Here is a 17,092-nt window from a genome sequence, read left to right as displayed (position 1 = left end):
ATTACTGACGATCGGAGGGTCCCAGAGGACATTCAGTGCCCAGCACCCACAGATCAGCTTCGGCTTTGATTATTCCCCTGCAGGCAGAAGTCCAGAACCACATATTTACTGTATATGTGATTATTTCCACTGACTAAACCTAACAGAGTTTTTGATTAGCTGTTTGCATTTTAGTTAGGAATATACTGTATTTATCGGCGTATAACACGCACAGGCATATAACACGCACCCTAACTTTAAGAGGGAAGTTTCAGGAAAAAACTTTCCACAGCCCCCTGCGTATAACACACAGGCACAGTTTACCCTCTATTTTCAGGGTAAAAAAGTGATTGTTATATGCCAATAAATACAGTAAATAAAGTTATATTTCTTAGTTTGAAGTGGTTATAAAGCCTAAACATGTTTTTATTTTAATGCACTCCTTGCATTAGGGTAATCATGTTTAGGTAGTATATCCCCTCACCCCCCTGCCCTCATTAGATCCAGTGCAATGTCCTGCAGGGGCTCACTCACTTACTGGTCTCACAGGCTTTTCATTGGCTCCTGCAGCTGTCAACCAAAGCCACTGACAGTGACCTTCGGATTCCTGGTATCAAGGAGAGGGATCATTACTGGCTGGCAACCCTTCTTGATCCACGTTACAACGGTAAGGTTGTCGAACTTATCCAGCTTTTGCAGAGGGAACAGAGGATGAAACATCTTTGGGAGGCCTTGCAGAAAGGTTTTTACAATGCATTTCCAGAGCCTGGGAGGTTACAATTTCCTGGTCCTTCTGGACAACGTGTTGCTGAGGCTTCGGTCAGTCACAGAAGGAACGAAACAGATTCAACTTAAGAACAAACCTACAGTCCATGTCTTGTTTGGACCGCCTGTATAAAGGGCCTGGAGGCCCCACACCTTTTCTTTTTTTAATTTGGGTGCGGGATTCCCTTTAATATCCATACAAGACCCAAAGGGCCTGGTAATTGAATGGGGGGGTACCCATGCCGTTTTTTTCACAATATTTTTCATCCATATTGCTGGGACACAACATTACATTACAGCCGCAAGCAGTTTTAAATGACTTTTATTCCCTTAGAAATGTCATTTTGTGCAGGGACTGTTCTAAACATGGGAAACACACGCCACTTTACAGGCATACTATAGACACCCCCAGGTACAATATTGAAAGGAATATTTCAGTTTTATTTTTTCACTTTAAGCATTATTAAAATCACTGCTCCTGATAAAACTGCTGTTTTTTAAAAACTTTTTTTTTTGCATTGATACATGTCCCCTGGGGCAGCACCCAGGTCCCCAAACTTTTTTAGGACAATAACTTGCATATTAGCTATTTAAATTCGCACTTTTAATTTTTGACATTCGGGTCCCATAGACTTTAAAGGTGTTTGAATGTTCATGAGAACTTTCGGTCCGTTCGCATGTTCTGCTGCGAACCGATCCGAGGGGTGTTCGGCTCATCCCTATTAGTGAAGTCCAGGGGAGCGAGATAGGTCAGATATTCTCTATTTTAGTTGGGGGTCCAAGCATAGTCCCAACAAGCTGGATTTGGAGCAGTTAACTTTGTAGAGAGATACTTTGCCAAATTGGGTAAGGAGCTCGGTAAGGGCTGGCAGTAACTGAGTCGGATTGTTAAGTGCCACTATCACGTCGTCGGCATATAGTCCTATCTTATGAACAGTGCTACCTATTTGAAAGCCAGCTATTAGTGTGAACTGATTGCCTCTGCCAATGGTTCCAAATCTGTGGCGACAAGGGGAATCCCTGCCTGGTACCATTGGTAATATTAATGGGTGTAGAAGTAACACCAGTCGTTTGAACTCTGGCTGAGGGGGAGGAGTACAAGTTCAGAATTGCGGTTGCAAAGGGGCCGTGTATACTAAACTTCTCTAGGACCACTGATAAATACCCCCAATGTACTCTATCAAACAACTTCTCTGTGACTAAAGATAAAAGCAAAGGAGGCATCTGATGATTGTTCCGTCCACTGAATGAGATTAATAAATCTCCTAGTACCATCCAGGGCTTGCCTTTGTGGAACAAATCCTACCTGATCAGGGTGGACCAGATGTGTGATATATATCGGGAGAGACGGGTGTCCAGAATTTGTGCGTAAAGTTTGGTGTCAGTGTTGAGCAGTGATATGGGTCTATAATTGGCCAGATCCATATGTGGCTTGCCGGGTTTGGGAATGGTGACAATCGCTGCTTCTAGGGATTTCTTGGGGATGGTTCCCGAATCTACAAAATGAGAGAAAGTCTTACATAGTTGGGGACTAAGGATGGTGGAGAAAGTCTTGCAATATTCATTACAGAAGCCGTCTGGCCCAGGGGATTTATGTAAAGGGAGGTCACAGACTGTTTAATTCTGAGATTTGGTCAGTCTTAAGAGTGGGTAAGTGTATGGGATCTAAAAAGTGGTTGATCTGAGTCAGGTCAGGTGAGGGTTCGGTAGTGGAGGAGCTGAGGTTATCTAGTTTTTAGTTTTTGCGCTATAAACAAAAATAGAGCGACAATTTTGAAAGAAAATTTTTTTTTTACTTTTTGCTGTAATAAATATCCCCCAAAAATATATAACAAAACAATTTTTTTTCCTCAGTTTAGGCCGATACGTATTCTTCTACATAAAAAAAAATCGCAATAAGCGTTTATTGATTGCTTTGCGCAAAAGTTATAGCGTTTACAAAATAAGGGATAGTTTTATGACATTTTTATTAATATTTTTTTTTTAATAGTAATGGCGGCGATCAGCGATTTTTATCGGTACTGTGACATTATGGCGGACACTTTTGACACATTTTTGGGACCATTGGCATTTTTATAGCGATCAGTGCTATAAAAATGCATTGATTACTATAAAAATGCCACTGGCAGGGAAGGGGTTAACACTAGGGGGTGAGGAAGGGGTTAAGTATGTTCCCTGGGTGTGTTCTAACTGAAGGGGTTCATACATTGTATGAACAGACGGTTAGGCATTTCTCCCCCTGACAGGACCGGGAGCTGTGTGTTTACACACACAGCTCCCGGTCCTCGCTCTGTAACGAGCGATCGCGGGTGTCCGGCAGTGATCGCGCCTGCCGGGCACGCATGTCAGGGGCAAGCAGGGGGTGCACGTGCGCACCCCTATTGGCTGCTCGGCGAGATGACGTAGATATACGTGATCTCGCCCAGCAGAGCCGACCTGCCGCCGTAAAACTGCGGCAGCTGGTTGGCAAGTGGTTAAGGGGTTGGTTATTTGATATGTAATGATGCGTAATGATGTGAAATGTACTCCCCTGTATCAACCACGCCCACTCTTCCATGTTATTGATTGGTTGGAAATGTTCCTATATAACTTGTAGTCACACCCTTTATTAAACCAGATAACATTTGGATACAAGCACTGTCTCGTCTTTTTCCTGTGTCCAATATAGAAATGATCTCTTCAGTACTGAACAGGTCTTGTGAGTGTGGTAATTGCTGTGATTATACCTAGGTGGTCTTTGTGAGGTATACGGGTATACCTTTAATTCTCTACAGGGGCTGGAGGTGTCTAAGGCCTTGTCAGCTATTTTATTGAAATCCCCATATTGAACAATGTGTTCTTTAGGTAAGGGTTGTAATTTGGTCATTACTGTAGCGAAGAAGGTGTTATTTTTTGTATTTGGGGCATATATGTTGGCTATCACTAGCGGGGAGTTATTGAATGAGGCAGAGAAAATTAGATATCTGCCCATTGGATCAATTTCTATATGATGAAGTTGGAATGCTATTGAATTTTGTACGGTAATCATAGCGCCTTTGGTCTTTTTAGGTGTGTTAGCAAAGAATTGATAAGTGAAGAGCCTATGATGACAGGTAGGCACTCTGTCTTGTGCAAAATGTGTCTCTTGGACACATAATATGTCAGATTTTTGGGATATTGCTTCCCTCCGAAGTCTGGATCGTTTGAAAGGCCTATTCATCCCCTTTGCATTGATAGTGGTAATAGTAAGTGGCATTGTGAACAGGAGCTGGCGTTGCTTGCAAGACCCAGGAAAGAAGCTCTAAAGATGCAAAGTAACAGTAACAAATATCAACTGAACAATCTAAATACTTCTATAGGATATTAGTAAAGTACAAAATATGCATAAGATATGCAATATAACAGTAAAATGAACAATAATCAATACGAGGACGTGTGCTTAGCACACTTCGTAATTGGGGTGTGAGAAGAGATGTATGGGTGGCCAAGCTTCCAGGGTGAATTAGTGGATGACAAATTACCCATTGTGGTAGGACTGCTAGAACAGCTAATACTAGAGTCTATGACGGAGAAGATCTTTGGTTCCTGCGTTCTGCATCTTTTGAGCCTGTTGTGGGTTATGAGGCATATTATGTGATGAGGGGGTAGAAACAAGACCCCAGTTGTGAAGTTGTTTATATCCCTCTTTTGGGGAGGTGATAGCCACCTTCTGGCCTTGATGCATGACAAGTAGCTTGGTAGAGAAGCCCCATCTATAGAGCAGCTTATTATCTTGGAGGATTTTGGTGACCGGTGCAAATTACTTCCTTCTTTGCTGCTGATATATCCTGATAAAGTGTTACCCCTGCGTATGGGGTAGGAAGTGTACAGGCATTTCTAGCAGCCCTAAGAAGCTGATCCTTGATGTGGAAATAGTGGACCCGGGCCAGTACATCCCTAGGGACTGTATATGGCAGGTGCGCTGGCTTCGGTATTCTATGCACACGGTCAAGGAGGAGATCCCTGGGGGATAGGTCAGGCAATAGTTTCAGAAAGCTGTTTCAGAAAAGGAACTATTTCATGCAGTTTGAGAATTTCTGAGATGCCTCTAAAGTTTATATTGTTACAGCGGGACCTATCCTCTAGGTTCGCGACTTTCAATTGAAGCTTCTGAATGGCCTCAGCTTGTACCTCATGAACATCCACAACCTTATTATGTGCTGCCAACAGGTCAGATATTTGGAGCTCCATGTTATGTCATCTTTCCTCCAGGCCATCCACTCTAGTGGATAAATGGTTAATTTATGTTCTGAGTTCTTTGTGTAGCCCAGATTGAAGGGATAGGAGCATAGCTTTTAGTGTAGCTCTGGATTCTTGGGGGGACCCCCACACCATTTTATTTTATTTTGTGGTGGGGTTCCCCTTAAAATCCATACTAGACCTGAAGAGTCTGGTATGGATTTTTGAGGGGAACCTCTATGCCATTTTTTTATTTGGCACAGGGTTCCCCTTAATATCCATACCAGACCTGAAATGTAATTTGGGGGGACCCCCACGCATTTTTTTAAATTTTGGTTCGGTGTTCCCTTTAAAATATGGATTTTGAGGGGGACCCTATGCCATTTTTCTTTATTTGGCGCAGGGTTCCCCTAAATATCCATACCAGGGGGGGTATTGCAGAGTGTGGGGGGTATTGCAGAGTGTAGGGGGTATTGCAGACAGTATGGGGTGTTATTGCTTGAGTATTTCGCAGGGAGGGATGGCTGGATCTGTGACTGCAATAGTCACAGATCCAGCCCACAGTGCTGCTGCTGCCACCTGCTCCCCCCCTCCTCTCACACTGTACCGATCGGTACAGAGCGGGGAGGGAGGATACGGTGTCATTACATGACGCCGGTTTGTTTACAAGTGATCGCTCCGTCATTTGACGGAGCGATCACGTGGTAAACGGCCGCTATCAGCGGCAATTTACCGCGATCTGTGATGCTTCTAGACCCGGCGCTCACAGATGATTCCGGGACAATGGACCCAAAAATGTGTAAAAATTGTCCGATGTGTCCGCCATAATGTCGCAGTCACGAAAAAAAATCGCTGATCACCGCCATTAGTAGTAAAAAAAAAAAAATGCAATAAAACTATCCCCTATATTGTAAACACTATACATTTTGCGCAAACCAATCGATAGACGCTTATTGCAATTTTTTTTTACCAAAAATAGGTAGAAGAATATGTATCGGCCTAAACTGAGGAAAATAAATGTTTATTTTTGGGGGATGTTTATTATAGCAAAAAGTAAAAAATATAGCATTTTTTTCAAAATTGTCGCTCTATTTTTGTTTATAGCGCAAAAAATAAAAACCGCAGAGGTGATCAAATACCACCAAAAGAAAGCTCTATTTGTGGAAAAAAAGGACGCCAATTTTGTTTGGGAGCCAAGTCGCACGACCGCGCAATTGTCAGTTAAAGCGACGCAGTGCCGTATCGCAAAAACTGGCCAGGTCCTTTACCCGCCCGGGTCTTAAGTGGTTAAAACTTTTTTTTGCATTGATACATGTCCCCTGGGGCAGGAACCATGTACCCAAACACTTTTTATGACAATACCATGCAAATAAGCCTTTAAAATTGGTACTTTTGATTTTTCATGTTAGTGTCCCATAGACTTTAATGGGGTTTACATTTTCCCTGAACTCAGCATATTGTTCGGTGTTCGCCAGAACACCCGAACAACCAAAGTTCGTCCCAAACTTATGCTCGGGCAGAACCGTTCGTCCATCCCTACTAATGACACCACCAAGCTTCTAATTCACTCCATGATCATCTCTCGCCTCGACTACTGCAACTCCCTCCTCATTGGATTACCTTTACATAGACTACCCCCCCTTCAGTCCATCATGAATGCCACTGCAAGACTCATCCACCTTTCCAACCATTCATTGTCCTTCACCCCTCTCTGCCAATCCCTCCACTGGCTTCCACTCAGGCCTCGTACAGATGACCGAACATGTTTGCTGAAACTGGTCTGCGGACCAGTTTCAGCAGACATGTTCGGTCGACTGTACGGCCGAGCGGACAGGTTTCCAGCGGACATTTGTCCACCCGACCGTTTTCGAGCGGAAACATGTTTCTTAGCATGCTAAGAAACATGTCCGCTGGAATCCTGTCCGTCGGACATGTTCGGTCGTCTGTACAGACTCACCATACATGTCCGTGCGGCCACCATCCCTCGCATGCGTCGAATCACTTTGACGCATGCGTGGAAGCATTGACCTTCTAGCGTTGCGCACGTCGCCGCGGACACATCACCGCGCTGTCTGTCCGCGCGGATTTCTGTCTGATGGTGTGTACAACCATCAGACAGAAATCTCCGAGGGGACATGTTGGCGAAAACGGTCCGGCGGACCGTTTTCAGCAGACTGTCCCCTCGTCTGTACGAGGCCTCACCCTACGAATAAAATTCAAAGTACAACAATAATTTACAAAGCCATCCACAACTCAGCCCCCGGCTACATCACTAACCTAGGCCCAAAATACCAACCAAGCTGCTCTCTTCGGTCCTCCCAAGATCTCCTGCTCTCTAGCTCACTTGTCACCTCCTCCCATGCTCACCTCCGGGATTTCTCCAGAGCTTCTGCCATCCTTTGGAACTCCCTACTCCCTACCCCAATCTGTCCAGAAAAATCCCTGAAAACTCTTCTCTTTAAAGAAGCCTATCCTGCTTCTAACTAACACTGTTTTACTTCCTCCATCAGCTCATCCCCCACAGCTATTACCTTTTGTATCAATTGACCCTCCATTTTTAGATTGTAAGCTCTAATGAGCAGGGCCCTCAGATCCCTCTTGTACAAAATTGTAATGTAACTGTAATGTTTGCCTCTATTTTGTTAGGTGCTGCAAAAACTGTTGGCACTATATAAAACCTGTATAACACTAATAGTAATAAAAATAATTCATGTCCATTCATTCAGTGCAGCTGGGGTGCAGAGAAAGATTGAGGTCTGTGTCCTCAATCTAATTTCTCTGTCCCAAAGGTGAAACATCAGAGGTATGTTAGACCTCTGATATCTCACCAAAGCCCCTTCCCCCCATGGGGCTCCCTTTTTTTAAACATTATTTTAAAAAAAGGGAACAAAAATTAAATAACAAGAATAAAAAACTACTGACACTAGTGGCAAGAGGCTTCATGGTTTCTTGCACCGGGTCCTGAAGGTTCTAGTTACACCACTGCAACAGATGTTTGACAATGGCTGTTTTTGACAATTTGTTTTTTGTTTACTAGTTGCCTGTGACTGGGTTTTTTCCTGAATCCACCCTAACATCTATGGCTGATTTTAATGTGATTGACAGATGAGAGATTTGTGGGTATCATTTGTTTAATGTGTTGTGAGTTCATCCCATTACAGATGTTTGTGGACTTGTTCTCCTCCCTATTAAAATTTGTTTGGGATTACCTAGTTCATTGTGGCTAATTTGTGAATTTTTTAGCATTTATGCACTTTATTATTTTTCAAGCATTCACTGTGTTAATATATAATTCATATGCACTTTATTGAGTACATTTTATTTATGTCATTAGTGGCACGTGTACATAATAGTGTTTATTCATTCATTATTGACACCATTGTGTTTGTATTTTGCTTCTATGCCCATTTTTAGCGCTGCACTTTTGTATCCTGATACAGAATATGTAAATGCTTTAGTGTTCATCATATGGACAGAAGTTAACGTATTGTATGGCTGTATTTAAACACTGGTCTGCCTCTCTGACAATTTTCTGGGCTTCTCCTTCTTGTCAGGACAGTGCAACATTAAAGTCCAGTGTCCTAGTACATCAAAAACCCCACTACATTAAAAACTGATATTACTAGCAATACCATACACATTCAAAGCCATTGAAATTGCTGTGGACATAAAGGGGTTAATATTGAATGACTATAATTTTTCTCTAGAATACTCTTAGTACTGGCAATATCCAAACATTGATCATATCTGAGAATGAAGAAGCAATGCATGTTCACCTTTTCACCTCATGCATCTTGTCCCCCATGAATATACAAAGTCTTTTCCTTGTGTTGTTTTATGTATTTATTTTCCATTGACATAATCTATTATTTCTTTCCAGTAGATGTTCTGCTACAAAGATATGGCTTTGCCTCATGATAAATTGGACTTCTTGGGATTCATTAATCAGCAAGAAGTTTGTAAGATACTTCGAAGAAGTGCAATTAAAGCATTTTTAGATCTTAGTTTCCTAAAAAAAAGATATATATATATATATATATATATATATATATATATTTATATATGTCTTTGTATCACATCCACCTTCTGTTCTCTGGTCCTCTAGCAATGTGCAAACCCTATTTAGCATTATTAGGCTTGAAAAATAAACTTTTCCTGAGAGAAACATGTGTCTTTTTTTAACCTTGCCCACTATGTAACTATTTGTAAGTATGTCATCCCCCATTTTCTACATTGTTTCTCCAGTCCTTAAACAGGTTAGGGTGGACTGACCTGGGGTGGTATTGTGTACTGTTCCTTTAATTTTACAGTTGACTCATTAACATAAGAAATGTATGCAAATAGGAACTTTTTGTCTTTTTCTTTTGTTTTTCCTGATTTGCATGTATAATTCAGGTTAGCGACTTGGCAAATACTGAAACAATGGTCAGATAACCAGTATTTTCAGAAAGAGGTCAACAAAGACAGCCTCCATATTTCCCTTATCACATGACTACTCTAACCCTCAATGGAGCCGGTTCACACAGGTCCGGAGAGGCCATGGAGCTGATTGCAAAAGGGTCCTGTGCATGTTTGGATCAAATTCAGGCAAAATTTGGACCTGAATCGGTGAACAGAAATGCACTGGACCCCAGGCACTTATGTCAAACCGGTCTTAAAATCACTTAAAAGCCAATGGTCAGGCCAATTTTCGCAGCTCACGTTGCATCACTTAATGGGACAATAATTATGTGACTAATTTGCATGCCTTTTATTATTATACTCTGACAAGTACAAACAAATTGAAATACATTTTTTTTACATTTTTTATCATTTATAATCTACTATAATTTGTTTAAATGCTGTAATTGTATCTGAGGCCTCGTACACACGGCCGAGGAACTCGACGTGCCAAACACATCGAGTTCCTCGGCCAGTTCAGCCCTGAAGCCGCCGAGGAGCTCGGCGGGACGAGAGCTCCCATAGAACAACGAGGAAATAGAGAACATGTTCTCTATTTCCTCGTCGAGCTCCTCATCGGCTTCCTCGGCCGAAAGTGTACACACGACCAGTTTCCTCGGCAGAATTCAGCCAGAAACTCGGTCGGAAGCTGAATTCTGCCGAGGAAACTGGTCGTGTGTACGGGGCCTGACAGTTACATGTCACTGCAGACTAAAGTTGGTAGTGTTCTGCAGGCTGGGGCTTTTTTTTCCTCTGTGAAGCATCTAGACTGTATATGATCAGTATTATAAAGTTGACATAGTGATCACATGATAGGGATTCACTTTGATTGTTTCTCAATCATCAGTGGAGACTCAAATCAATGACAGCTGAAATCTAAAGCTAGTCAGAACATCATGCATTGTAATGATTATACAGACTCTGGGTGGGAAGTGGTTAAAGAACCATTTGCAACCTTATACATACATTATATAAACCTTAATAAAATATCACAAATTGTTGTTTAATACAATACAAGAAACCTTCTTCAAATGAATAGATATTTGAAATTAACACAGGTTCACTTTGACACACCTCACTCTTTTCTAAATTAGACAAAGGGAAATGCAATCAAAAAGTCCATATCTCTTGAAAGTATTTCTTGATTGATATTCTATTTAAAATGTTGGGTACAAGACCAATTTCATGTGTTTTTCTTTATTTTTTTGTTGTGTACTAGAACAGTTACACAAAGATATGTGAATGAAAATGGTAGATTTCATCTAATTACTGAACACCCATTACAGGATAGGGCAAAGTAATTGAGCATGAACCATTATTGATAGTCATTAAGTTGAAATTACAGCCAAACAGGACGATAGAATGTAAAAATGTATAGATACTTACTTATTTATCCATTTTAAATTGTAATCTAATTGGACTATTGTCAGGACACCTGAGGCCAGGTGACAGATGCACAACATTGGGGTCAGGAGTGCACCACTATGGTAGTGAACCCTATGACTGACTGCTGCGGATGGAACTCGGGGTGGTTAAGGAAAGCAGGTCATGCCACAAACTTGAGACAAGCGAAAACTAAAACAGGACAATGAATATGACACACAATGTTCCTTTAATGATCCAATGAAGGGGCGGTTACCTGCCGCGTCATAAAGCCATGATAAGGAACAGTCAGAGGGCCACCCCAACATCCAGACACAGCTACGCAATTCACATTGTGAAATGCGTTGACGTCACCATGTCCCAGAAGTGAGCCTACGGAGAGCTAGGGAGGCCGGATAGCTGTAACACAACATGAAGTCTGCAGGAAAATTGGAAGGAACATATGCTCTGTCTAGCGCCAACATCGAGGGGCAGCTTCAGGATCTGTGCATCAAACACAAGAGGTCGCTAGTTGAAGCCGCCTCACTATGGAGAGCACCACTATGGGAGGTTATCGTATGGCCAGCCCCTGTATTAAATACTGATTGATATCATGCTGGATATGGGGAAGTGATTAGTGTTGTTTATCCTGATCTGTGAAATACGATACACTAGGTAAGGACTATGAATCAGGTCATATTGTTCTTGAAGGACAAAACCAGGATGCAGCCTCAACACAGCCTGCTTTAAGGCCTTAACAGCAATGTGGTCCACGGTCTTTTTTGCCTCATTTCTCTTGTCACCATAGTGGCATAGTTACATACATAGTTACATAGTTACATAGTTAGTCAGGTTGAAAAAAGACACAAGTCCATCCAGTTCAACCACAAAAAATAAAAAAACAAAATAAAAAACACAGTAAAATCCTATACACCCAACTCCATACCCACAGTTGATCCAGAGGAAGGCAAAAAACCCCAGCAGAGCATGATCCAATTTGCTACAGCAGGGGAAAAAATTCCTTCCTGATCCCCCGAGAGGCAATCGGATTTACCCTGGATCAACTTTACCTACAAATCTTAGTACTCAGTTATATTCTGTACATTTAGGAAAGAATCCAGGCCTTTCTTAAAGCAATCTACTGAGCTGGCCAGAACCACCTCTGGAGGGAGTCTGTTCCACATTTTCACAGCTCTTACTGTGAAAATACATTTCCGTATTTGGAGGTGAAATCTCTTTTCCTCTAGACGTAAAGAGTGCCCCCTTGTCCTCAGGGTTGACCGTAAAGTGAATAACTCAACACCAAGTACACTGTATGGACCTCTTATATATTTGTACATGTTGATCATATCCCCCCTTATTCTCCTCTTCTCAAGAGTGAATAAATTCAGTTCCTCTAATCTTTCCTCATAGCTGAGCTCCTCCATGCCTCTTATCAGTTTGGTTGCCCTTCTCTGCACTTTCTCCAGTTCTCCGATGTCCTTTTTGAGAACTGGTGCCCAAAACTGAACTGCATATTCCAGATGAGGTCTTACTAATGATTTGTACAGGGGCAAAATTATATCTCTGTCTCTGGAGTCCATACCTCTCTTAATACAAGAAAGGACTTTGCTCGCTTTGGAAACCGCAGCTTGGCATTGCATGCCATTATTGAGCTTATGATCAACTAAAACCCCCAGATCCTTCTCCACTACAGATCCCCCCAGTTGTACTCCCCCTAGTATGTATGATGCATGCATATTCTTAGCCCCCAAGTGCATAACTTTACATTTATCTACATTAAACCTCATCTGCCACTTAGTCGCCCAATTAGACAGAGCATTGAGGTCGGCTTGTAAATTGGAGACATCCTGCAAGGACGTTTTTCCACTGCATAGCTTGGTGTCATCTGCAAAGACAGAAATGTTACTTTTGATCTCAGACCCAATATCATTTATAAATATATTGAAAAGTAAGGGTCCCAGCACTGAACCTTGGGGTACACCACTGATAACCTTGGACCATTCAGAGTAAGAATCATTAACCACGACTCTCTGAATTCTGTCTTTCAGCCAGTTTTCTATCCATTTACAAACTGATATATCCAATCCTGTAGACCTTACCTTACACATAAGCCGTGTGTGCGGAACTGTATCGAACGCTTTTGCAAAATCCAAATATATCACGTCCACAGCCACGCCTCTGTCCAGGGTTTTACTTACCTCTTCATAAAAGGAAATCAGGTTTGTCTGACAACTTCTGTCTTTCATGAATCCATGTTGTCTGCTGCTTAAATAGTTTTTTTCCAGCAAGAACTCATCCATGTGGTCTTTTATTAAACGTTACAGTATCTTCCCAACTATAGAAGTTAAACTAACAGGTCTATAGTTACTTGGTAAAGACTTTGTTCCCTTTTTAAATATGGGCACCACATTGGCCCTGCGCCAATCCAGTGGTACTATTCCTGTCTTTAATGAGTCCCTAAATATTAGATACAGTGGCTTTGAAATGGCTTTGAAGTCCCAATTATTTATAAACAGGATGTTATACAGCCAACTATCAGGGATGCATATTCACACTATTGACATCACAGGTATTGTTTCCTTGTTTAAATATTTATCATCCATCAATTAACTTTGTTCTCCTACCATGTATCTATATTATAATCACATGATCTAGATTACACCCAGCAAACATTTCAGGCTGTTCTTCAGTCTGTCCCCTCCCTGTTTTTCCATCTGAACCTTGTAGGCTTAAGCCCCCCAGGGACCTCTGCACAAATGTGCATGCCATATTTTCTATATTATTTATAAAATAAATTTCAAACAACGTATTAGTCAAGGCATGGACATCGGCGCATATATATCTGGCGTCCAGACGATAGTTTATATGTTTTATCTGTAGTGTTTTTTGTTTGTTGTCTTGTGCTGTGTGTTTCCTCATCTGGAGACTATGTGTTGGAGGTGTACATCAAGTTAAGTCCTGTATCATATCAGCATCCTATCCTGTACCATGTCTGCACCCTCTACTGTACCATGTCCACACCCTCTCACCCTCTCCTGTACCATATCTGCACCCTCTCACCCTCTCCTTTACCATGTCCACACCCTCACCTGTATAATGCCAGCACCCTCTCCTGTACCATGCCTGCACCCACTCACCCACTCCTGTACCATGTTCGCATCCTCTCCTGTACCATGTCCACACCCTCCGCACCCTCTCACATTTTTGAGTAGTGAAATCTCTCCAACCAGAGCTTAAAGCCCAATATAGCTTATTAGTACTGGCCCAAGGGTCAAATGCGTATAACCTGTGGCCCTATCACTGAGCTTTTATAGCTACACCCTTTATCTGGCCTTTTTTTTCTGGAAATGTACTGTTTTATTCTCAGCCTGTCAGTAAAATGAATGTGGGACAACTGAGCAAATTTCCTCCCTTCTCGATCTATGGGGATCGCATTTCTTGTCCAAACATGCCCAAGCGCCCTCCAGTGTTCACCTTGTCAAACCACAGCCATTCACAGGCAGAGGTTTCCATAGGACTCTCTATGATTCAAACAAATAAAAAAAAATACATTACAGGCTTACAAATTCAAAGGTTTAGCTTATTATCTGGACAATTTATACCATTTTATAATAAAATACAAAAGAAACATAAAAACAAAAAAATAATAATAACCTTTTCAAGTTTGTTACAATACTGTAATGCCGCGTACACACGGTCATTTTTTGTGATGAAATAAAACATCGTTTTTCATCATGAAAAAAACTAAGTTTTTCTAACTTCATCATTAAAAACGACGTTGCCCACACACCATCGTTTTCTGAAAATGCTCTAGCAAAGCGCGGTTACGTACAACACATACGACGGCACTCTGTTCCATTCAAGTTCCCGTCTCAAAACTTGCTTCTGAGCATGCGCAGGTTTAAAACGTCGTTTAAAACGTTGTTTTAGCCCACACACGATAATTTTTTATGACACAAAAAACAACATTTTAAAAAACGACATAAAAAATTGAAGCATGTTCCAAAAAATTTTGGGTCGTTTTTTAGAAGACAAAAACGATGTGAAGCCCACACACGATCATTTTAAATGATGTTTTTAAAAATGTCGTTTTAATTCATCACAAAAAAAAACGACCATGTGTACGCTGCATAAGTTCATTTAGGGATGAGATTCGAGTTTAAGTCCAACTAATGTTGGACTCGAACATTGCCTGTTCGCCAAGCAGCAAACAATTTGGGGTGTTCACGGCAAATTCGAAAAGCTGCGGAACACCCTGTAAAAGTCTATGGGAGGAATCTAAAGTGTTAAAAAAGGCCAGTTTTTTTAGGAGCAGTGATTTTAATAATGCTTAAAGTGAAACAATAAAAGTGAAATATTCCTTTAAATTTCGTACCTGGGGTGTGTGTATAGTATACCTGTAAGTAGCGCTTGTTTCCCTTGCTTAGAACGGGAAACGTGTTACGTGAATCTGAATGATCTTAAGACCCACTGATTGACGAGATATCAGATATCTGTCAGGGCTGGGCTCAGAGCATGCCGCTCAGCTGTCAGTTAATTGCCATATCCAATCTTTTTCACAGTAATAAAGAATGATGGGGTCCAAAGTGAGTAAGCATGTGGGATATAAAACATCATATTGATTATGAGTTCCAAACAAAAAAAGGGGAGAGGGGTTTGTTAGGGAATTTGAATGAGGCCAATCACTATAAGAGTAAGCATGTGGGATATAAAACACAGTATTGCTTATGAGTTCTTGACAAAAAAGGGGGGAGGGGTTTGTTAGGGACTTTGAATGAGAGATGTACACCAAAAAGCAGTCTTAGCAAAAAGCATTTTAATATTTCTTGTGAGATCATGTACAGCATGGTGAATGACAGAAAAATGCATTAACAAAATCGCATAAACGCAGAGCATGCTAAAAAAACACATATACATATTGCACATCATGAACCACTGAAGGGGTTAGATGGTATTGGAAAATCTTGGAGTAAAACAGTATAAAAGACATAAAATCATCTGTATGGACATCATGCACCTATGTAAGCCCAACACATTTTGTTGGGGTATACCAACTCTTCAGGGGTGAATGCAATGGTGATCTATAAAGAAACATAACCATATGGTATAATATTGTAACTAAATAATAGGAATAAATAATAGGTATAAGGAATACGATGGACATACCTAGAGATACTCACAAAAACTGCATGGATGTGAACAGAGGATCAGAGAGGCTAGAGATGTCTGGCATGGGAGCTGAGGTAGAGACACGTGGACAAGCAGGGAGCACTGTGGATTCCTCAATGCCAATGTGCAAAAGTAGATAACAGTGAGCCAACACTTCTGTGGATTGAGATCAGTAGTATATATTGAATGTATAATATTATTGAGAAGTGTGAAAAGCCCAAATACCAAATCAGATGAAGGGGAGAACTGAGCAGCCACCAAGTATGAAAGTGGATGGAAGATAAGAAAAATATATCCTGGGTGAGATAGTAAAGAAACCGAAGAGAGAAAGAAAAAATCCACAGTCACTCACCTGATGATGATATCCTGTTCATCAGTCCTGCTGGTTACTTAACCACTTAAGCCCCGGACCAAAATGCAGGTAAAGGACCAGGCCCCTTTTTGCGGTCAGTTAGGTAGGCGATTATTTAGACAGATTTACCCATCTGTTTTTCTATGTCCGATTTAATACACTGTATGCACTAGCTGGGTGTGTGAACATATACCTGGATCAGATTCATTGTTCGTTGCTTACCAGCAATCAACTGCCATACCACCGCATGCAATTCAGTTCTGCTTTTTCTTCATGATTATACTCTCCTATCTGGTTGAAACAAATTTCCTTGTGAATTACAATCAGTGATAGGCCAATAAAAGACCGTTCGTTGATTACCACCAACGCGGGATACCCCTTAATGAAATATCTATGCTGCTGAGGAAGCGCTAATTCCATAAGCGCGCAACATGTCGAGCAAATCCTCCTAGTCCTCTGGACAACCATCTGGTCACTTGTGATATAACGTTTTTTATAATTATGCTTTTTATCTTAAGCTTTTTATGTTAGAACTATACAATGTATGTGAACCGTGTGTGGTAAACCAGTTGTCAATTGAACTTCACTTTGTGATTTTTTATTTATAACGGTTTCTATGATATTTCTATATCTATAATAAATTTTTCTAGTTTTCTACAATTTTTGTATCGTGTGCCTTCAAAGCCCAACTCACTAGTCCTTAGTTCAATTCTACATTATCGGGTCGGTGGCACATCTAATACTGGTGCATCTGTATTATCACCTTACGCTTGATGCACACCAAATTAGGTTTCTTTCTTCAAGTATGAAAGTGGATGGAAGATA

The 17,092-nt window shown here is 41.2% G+C and overlaps 1 long non-coding RNA gene across 1 annotated transcript; it reads right to left on the bottom strand.

Moving 5' to 3' along the window:
• Positions 1-15,577: 15,577 nt before the first annotated feature.
• Positions 15,578-16,515, bottom strand: LOC120914454. Its single transcript, XR_005743676.1, has 3 exons — positions 16,268-16,515; positions 15,913-16,071; positions 15,578-15,827 (listed from the first exon to the last, which is right to left on the bottom strand). It is a non-coding gene; the product is annotated as an uncharacterized LOC120914454 (long non-coding RNA).
• Between the last annotated feature and the right edge of the window lie 577 nt (positions 16,516-17,092).

The sequence above is a fragment of the Rana temporaria genome, chromosome 9 (genome assembly GCF_905171775.1).
Source record: "Rana temporaria chromosome 9, aRanTem1.1, whole genome shotgun sequence".
Classification (NCBI taxonomy): domain Eukaryota; kingdom Metazoa; phylum Chordata; class Amphibia; order Anura; family Ranidae; genus Rana; species Rana temporaria.
The sequence above is the reverse complement of the archived record's forward strand: the minus strand, read 5'-3'. Positions and strand labels throughout refer to the sequence as shown.